General features: G+C 40.0%; 1 long non-coding RNA gene across 2 annotated transcripts; it reads right to left on the reverse strand.

The window, feature by feature from the left end:
- Window positions 1-742: 742 nt before the first annotated feature.
- LOC108751291 lies at window positions 743-1,352 on the reverse strand. 2 transcript variants are annotated; one of them, XR_001939477.1, is made up of 3 exons: window positions 1,315-1,352; window positions 1,098-1,253; window positions 743-825 (listed from the first exon to the last, which is right to left on the reverse strand). It is a non-coding gene; the product is annotated as an uncharacterized LOC108751291 (long non-coding RNA). The 2 variants fall into 2 exon arrangements; XR_001939478.1 differs by having other exon boundaries at window positions 743-862.
- Between the last annotated feature and the right edge of the window lie 5,340 nt (window positions 1,353-6,692).

Raw genomic sequence — 6,692 nt, forward strand, 5'->3', positions numbered from 1 at the left:
ATAGTTCCTAAATGCATTAATTTTTTCTTACACTTTTTTTTACACATCTTTCGCAGTTCTTAAGTGATGGAACAGATCGGCAGTCAGTAATTCGCAAGGCGAGTATCCTAGTCAGATCAATGATCAATACAAGTATAAAATAGACAGATTTTTAACAGTGTGAATTATACAGGGTAGTAATGTATATTAAATAAATTTACTTTAAATCTTATAATCTTTTACTTTATAACACTTTTTGCTTTTTGAAACATGTTAAAAATCGAACGTGATTAAATATAAAGTCAGAGTGCATGTAAATATATATAGTTTCAGATCTGAATTATTTTGTATTTATGGATCCTTTCCCGATATATTGTTCTTCCGATATGTTTCTGTTTTATTCAATCCAAGTTGTCGATTGTCACGAATGATTTTATCGAGTTGTAAGCATTTCTGGCTCTCGTATAAACCGTTGCAAAATTGACATATTCCACAACTACCAAGTATTATAGTAAGCTTGTTACGAAATCCCCATAAATCCAAGGTCGTCATCGAAATACCGCATCACCTCACTCCCCATTAGTAGCATGTAGCTCGGATAATATAAGGATCGTATTCAAAATCGATCAGCGTTGATAGCACGTTCCGTATGACGAGGAGATAACGCGGAAGTATAAGGTCGTCGAACTCTCTTCGTTCTACCGCCGTTTCGAATATTCGATTAAATATCGATGGTGCTCTATAAATGTATATCGATGTGCCAAGCCTCATAAATTCCAGGCGATCCTGAAGGATGACACGAAACCCGCTTCCTCGCTTGTCTCCGTACGTTACTCGTCGCAAAAACTGCTAGCCGTAAAAATTTAACAAGGGAGCTCCTGGACTGGGTTACAGAATTTGGGTGATACCGATAGCGTGCGTAAATGTGTGTGTGTGTGTGGGGGGGGGGAGGAGACCAAAGCAGGAAGGAAGGAAAAGGAGATAAGAAAAAAAGAGAGAGAAGAGAGAGGAAAGAAGGAAAGAGCAACTCTCATAACTGTTCCAATAATGCGAAATGAAGGATGATTCGTGCAACGGAGTGATATTGAAATCCGTTGGAATCCAATATTTATTATTACCCGTGTGGCCCGTATCATTCCGCAGGCAGCTATTGTCGCCTCGATAAAGTAGGCCCGGCATTTACGGTAGCTGGATTGCCGGGATTCTTCGCTCCTGGTATGTCATCGGATTTCCTCGCTAGTAATTTACACGCCGCTTAATCACGTCATTGTAACCTGTAAATTTTCAAGCCATGTTCTTTACTTTATTTCATAATTGCAAACACGAAATTGCTACCTGAATTGTACTCTATTTTAAAATAATTACTCCTTTGTGCTTTTTTTTCATTAAGAAATCTATTTTGTATAATTAATAACACGATTAATTTTTCTCACAATGATAATTTTGTAGAAAATGGCCAAGAAATTACATATGTATACAATAACAAAGAAATGATTAATTTGCGATATTAATTCGATTTCGAGATTCTAATCACTTTTATTTTTAGCCTGTAGTTCAATTAATCAGTTGATATTAATCTATAAATTTTTTGACAACAATTTTTATTCTGTGTATACGAGTCTAGTTTTCAAAGAAGCGATAGATTTATTATAAATTTATAATAATATTACGCTATGAGATTAATTAATTATGCAATTGTGTCGTATATAATTAATATTTTACAGTAATTTAATTAGTCTCAATAAGCGTGCTCCAATATGGTTACATCGATAATGATATTATACACTCAACTATCGAAAACATTTGCTAATATTTTATATATGCTATTGTTACAAGTGCAATAGTGACACGGAAGCTGAAACTTTATCATCGCGTTTTAAGCGTTTCTTTCGTCGACTCGTGAACCCGAAACGAGGGCGATGGTAATCCCAGATTTCGTCGGGGAAAAAGAGAGTCGCCGTTGCATTCTCGGTTCCATTTCGCCCTGTCTCTACATTTGGCATAAAAACTCGCTCACGTACAATGCGCACACGGCCGAATATGAAAATGCTCGCCTGCTTAGGAACGTACTTCGCGTTGCTGGCATACGAAGTGGCATTCGACAAACACTGTGCGGCTTTTCAACTCGCGGGAGTTTCAAGCTCAGCAGGCTTATTCAAATCGACTAGCGGCGAAATAGATAGAGAGGAAGAAGAAAGGGGAAAGAATAACGGAATAGGAATGAGGATGGATGTGGAGAAAGAAACGGAGGATGAAACAAGTTTGTTTTCTCGTTTTTCCACCCTACACCTTCCCTTCTCTCTCTCTCTCTCTCTCTCTCTCTCTCTCTCTCTCTCTCTCTCTCTCTCTCTCTCATCGCGTTTATGCTTTCTTGGTGAAACACGTCGTGTCTTATGAGAGATGGAGAGATACTAGAACGAGGCTGGACGAGGACGATTACTTTAAATCGGAACGACGCTCGTGAATGTCTCATTTTGCTTCCGCCACTCGAACAGAAGATGAAATATTCTTGAAGCTTCGTCTATGTGCGATTGGACTATTTCGGACGGACGGTGAATTTAAAAAACCAGAAATAGACTTTCAGAATGAATTGAGGCGAAAGACAGTAATGAGAGGAGCAAGCTTTGAATTAAGAACAAATTTTGGTCAATAGCACGTTAAATTTTATCTACTGGTCGGCTGAATGGTTACCCACCATTTTATTTCTCGCGAAAGACAGCTTGACGTTGGTATACCATGGTTATACCATCAGCGGTCTTATAATATAGATTTTTATGAATAATTTGCTTCAAAAATAAAAGTTCAATTGAAAAGAATGAGCTAATTTTTCGTTTTCGCCCAATCGTCTCGAGCAATCTACTTTCTAAAATGTAGTCGCCTCCAGCAGCGCTTTTCGCATATACCACGGTACTCCTCTCCCCCACCTTTCCCTTTTGCGAGATATCGCTCGCGAATTTCGTTTCGTAGTCGACTCAGGTGGTCTCGGTCGGACAAGTATTTTAAAACCGCGGCGCGACCCCGACGATCGAGTACCGTGCCCAGTTCGCCGGTGGCTCGTTTGAATTTTAGAACGATAGTGGAAACTCGTGTACCTCGCACGACTCGTGAATTTAACTTTCCGGCGAGTGAACGGGTGGTGCCGAGTAGGTGGTGCCGGGCGCGAATTAATTCACGACCTTCTGACAAACCGCTTTCCGCTGGGCTATATCCTTGTATCGCCGACATACCTTTCCATATCCTTCTGTCGCGAGTGTCTTTCGATATACGCGTCGAAGGAATACCTTTTATTACACCTCGCCAAACAGACGCGAAACTTGAGATAGATATTTAGACGTCGGACGTTATATCCACTATGATCGTATCACGAGCTGCTCCAATTACGTCACTCGTTTTAACCGTTGAACATATCGAAGAGAGGTAATGATTACAACCGAAATCACATCTCAAAAATAATACGTGGTAGTCTCGCTAGTAGGTTTGAAACTCTCCATTTCCATTGCGATTTCCATTGCGATCGGCTTTCCATGAGAGGAACTTGGAGAACACACTCGGTGACATACAGCGAATAGACCATACCGAGAGACCATACTCGGAGAAGATAGGAAGGAGGAGAAGGACGATGGCACGGGAAAAATGGCACGGGATCCCAGACGAAGGAAGATGAGTTCGACGGTGACAAGGAACATGAACGATGGGCGCGACAGTGGTGTCGGTGAATTTGAAAATAAAATTTGACGTTTTTATTGAAATCCGAGGACGGAGCACCCGCGCCACATCGTGTCGCCAACGCATATATATACGTGTAATCCCTCACGTCGGTGAGAGAGGATTTCGAGGGGGGTTTAATAGCGCAGTTACGAATGATGGATCTTAACTCGAACATAACTGTCTACCGGATATAATCCATTAGCGTGCAATTCACTCGCTCGCGGAGATAATAGTGTGGTATATTGAGAATATTTCTTCTCGCGTCAATCTTCAAAACGGGAAAAATGATCGGCTCATGAAGTCGAAGAACGAGAGAACAGTGGGAAAAGGGTAGTGTTGACAGATAAAATCAGGGACTTGACTCCCCAGTTGGAATTCCATCGCGATGGAATATTAAATCTGGCGAATTGTCATGGTATTATAAAGTCGCGCAACTTCGCTCGTTACAGGCGACAAATAAACGGAAAAACTTCTCCCGTTCGAGTGTCCCTCTCTAACAACATCGCGACTTGCTGATTCCAACTTCTTGACCTAGTCTACCGACGTGCGAAGCGGCGTTTTCGGGATTTCGCTCCTTCCTTCCATCGTGACCTGATTTTTCTTTAGCATTATGGAATCGCAAGTTGTTATCTCGTTTAAGGAGATCCTATAGTTGTCTGCTGTTTATTGACTACGCACAATAATTTTTGTGTCGCAATTTTCTTTTTCTTTTTTTACAGATTTGAAAATCTTTTTCTCGAATTAATGTATGCGCTTTAATTGTATTTTGAAAAATTTTAATGTAAATCTTTATTATTCATTAAAAAACAAAACTGCTATAAAGTGTAAAATAAGTATAAATAATAATTTGATCAATTTTACTGAAGATGGCAAAAATCTTTAAAATATAGTATTGTAGGTACCATATTTTCAGGATAAATTTTAAAAGAAAATTCTCTCCGTGTTGATATAAAAACTTTGCAATCTGTACTTACGAAGTTATAGAGTTTATAGATTAGTAGTTTACATGAAAAAACAATGTCGAGTTCTTATAATTAGAAGACGGAACTGATATATATTGTAAAAGTATCATGAAGATATCAAAACTAACGTTACCAATTTCAAAAATCAGAAAGATCATGTTTGAAACAGATATTCTAGATGAGATCCTATAAATTATGTACTCGATTTGGGCCGGAACATATTTGGCCATTTCAACTTATCGTTAATCACAAAATATCTCGAAAACAAAGCATTGAAAAAAAAATGTTTCAAATAAAAGTTGTGGAGTGTTTGAAGAGGATGACATCAGATAAGCTGCTTAGATTTTAGATCCAGGATTTTTTAAGCCCAAAAGTGGCCAATAAGTTTCAAGAATATTTATTTTAAATGTGACTGTTTGGCTGGTAACATTTATAACTTTTAATATCACTTTTGCAATGTAACACATTTCCCGATTCAATACGACAATACGCGTTATGAAAATTTATTTAAATAAATAAATTGGTGCGTGCGATATTAATATAATAGTATATAATGTAATGTATCAATGTGGACACGTAAATATATATGTAAGTGTAAGTCTTATTGAATCGGTAAAACAGACGACTTTAAGATCTTCTTAAAAGGGAAAAACTCGCGTGATTCGATCATTTACGTTCACCCTTCTTGATAAGCAGAGAAAGTGGGACCGGAATCGTGGCATGAAATCACAGGCCACTGTTTAGCACGTCGATTTAAGCGCTTGTGTTACGTAGAGGTGGTAATTGCTTGAGAATCGATTTGGCCGCTTGTACTCCGGCGACGTCGCGTCGCCTTAACCGATACCGTATACGCCGCGAACGATGATATTTCTGTCGATAACAATTTAGCCTCGATACGACAGTCGTGAAACACGCGTCTTTCCCGACCGCCATAAGCTCAAACGAAGGCGATGAAACAATATACGCAACGATATGATACAGCATATCGACATATGCAATTTGAAGCACAAAGACGCTGGGTCGTATAAATAAAAGTGGAGCGGATTCTCTTACCGGAGCGAATCGGAGCAATGGCACAGTTTCAAATTCTTTTGTTCAGTTTTGCAGATATACTATACTATGCGTTTCTAAGATCCTCTCTCGATCTACATTTTGCATCTCACCTCGTATATATAATTTATACCTTCCATCACACACACACACATTCGTGTTGCGGTCGATAACTTTATTCGGCTTGCATAACGTCAGCTCGCCTGTTCACGTCGCGTTTAAGTGCCGAAAATGTGAACGGGAGAGAATTTTCGCATACGCACATGTCTCTCTCGGAAGAAATGAAATGAAACACGGCTCGGCGAGCCGTGATACTATTGTTATGCAGTTAAACGACAAGGTAATCCGCGCGACGGCGTGCAGAAGGAATCCGAGAGAGGCGGAAGCATCTGCTTATTCCTATGCGGTTAATGCACCGTGTAACGTAATACAGTTAAAACGAGATACACGATTAAACGTCCGCTTTCGCAAAAATCCCAAAGTGATTTCAATTAATCATCCGTCCCGCTGGAATTTCCGCGTTCAACGTGACCGTCGCAACGTGGCGACGCAAAAATTTACGAAAAACGAGCTGGAACATGACAAACGATCCGTTAACTTCTCGTCCTCGTTTTCTTCACTTGATCGTTGCCTTCATGTAGCCGTAAGTGATATATATTCGGGAAGAAGTGGCGGGACACAGATCGTTTCCGCGCGCGGAAGATAAATAATCTCTTGGAAATATGTGGCGATATTCGTTTTCGAGTGCCGAGGGCGGCGGAATAATAAGCGAATATTTTCGTGACACGTAATTTCGTCTGTGAATGCCATCTCGATGTACGATCTGCCCCACAGGGAGTTGGCCGGAATCTCGATAACCGCGCGACCAATCTGCTTGAACCTGCGGGTCAGTAGGTCAATCCCCGTATAACAATTTCACACATTCCTGTGGCAAACATCCTCGGCAAAAACCGATTTTTTCGATCGAGGAGTATCCCGATTATCGACGTTGAA

Source organism: Trachymyrmex septentrionalis, unplaced genomic scaffold (genome assembly GCF_001594115.1).
Source record: "Trachymyrmex septentrionalis isolate Tsep2-gDNA-1 unplaced genomic scaffold, Tsep1.0 scaffold43, whole genome shotgun sequence".
Classification (NCBI taxonomy): Eukaryota; Metazoa; Arthropoda; class Insecta; order Hymenoptera; family Formicidae; genus Trachymyrmex; species Trachymyrmex septentrionalis.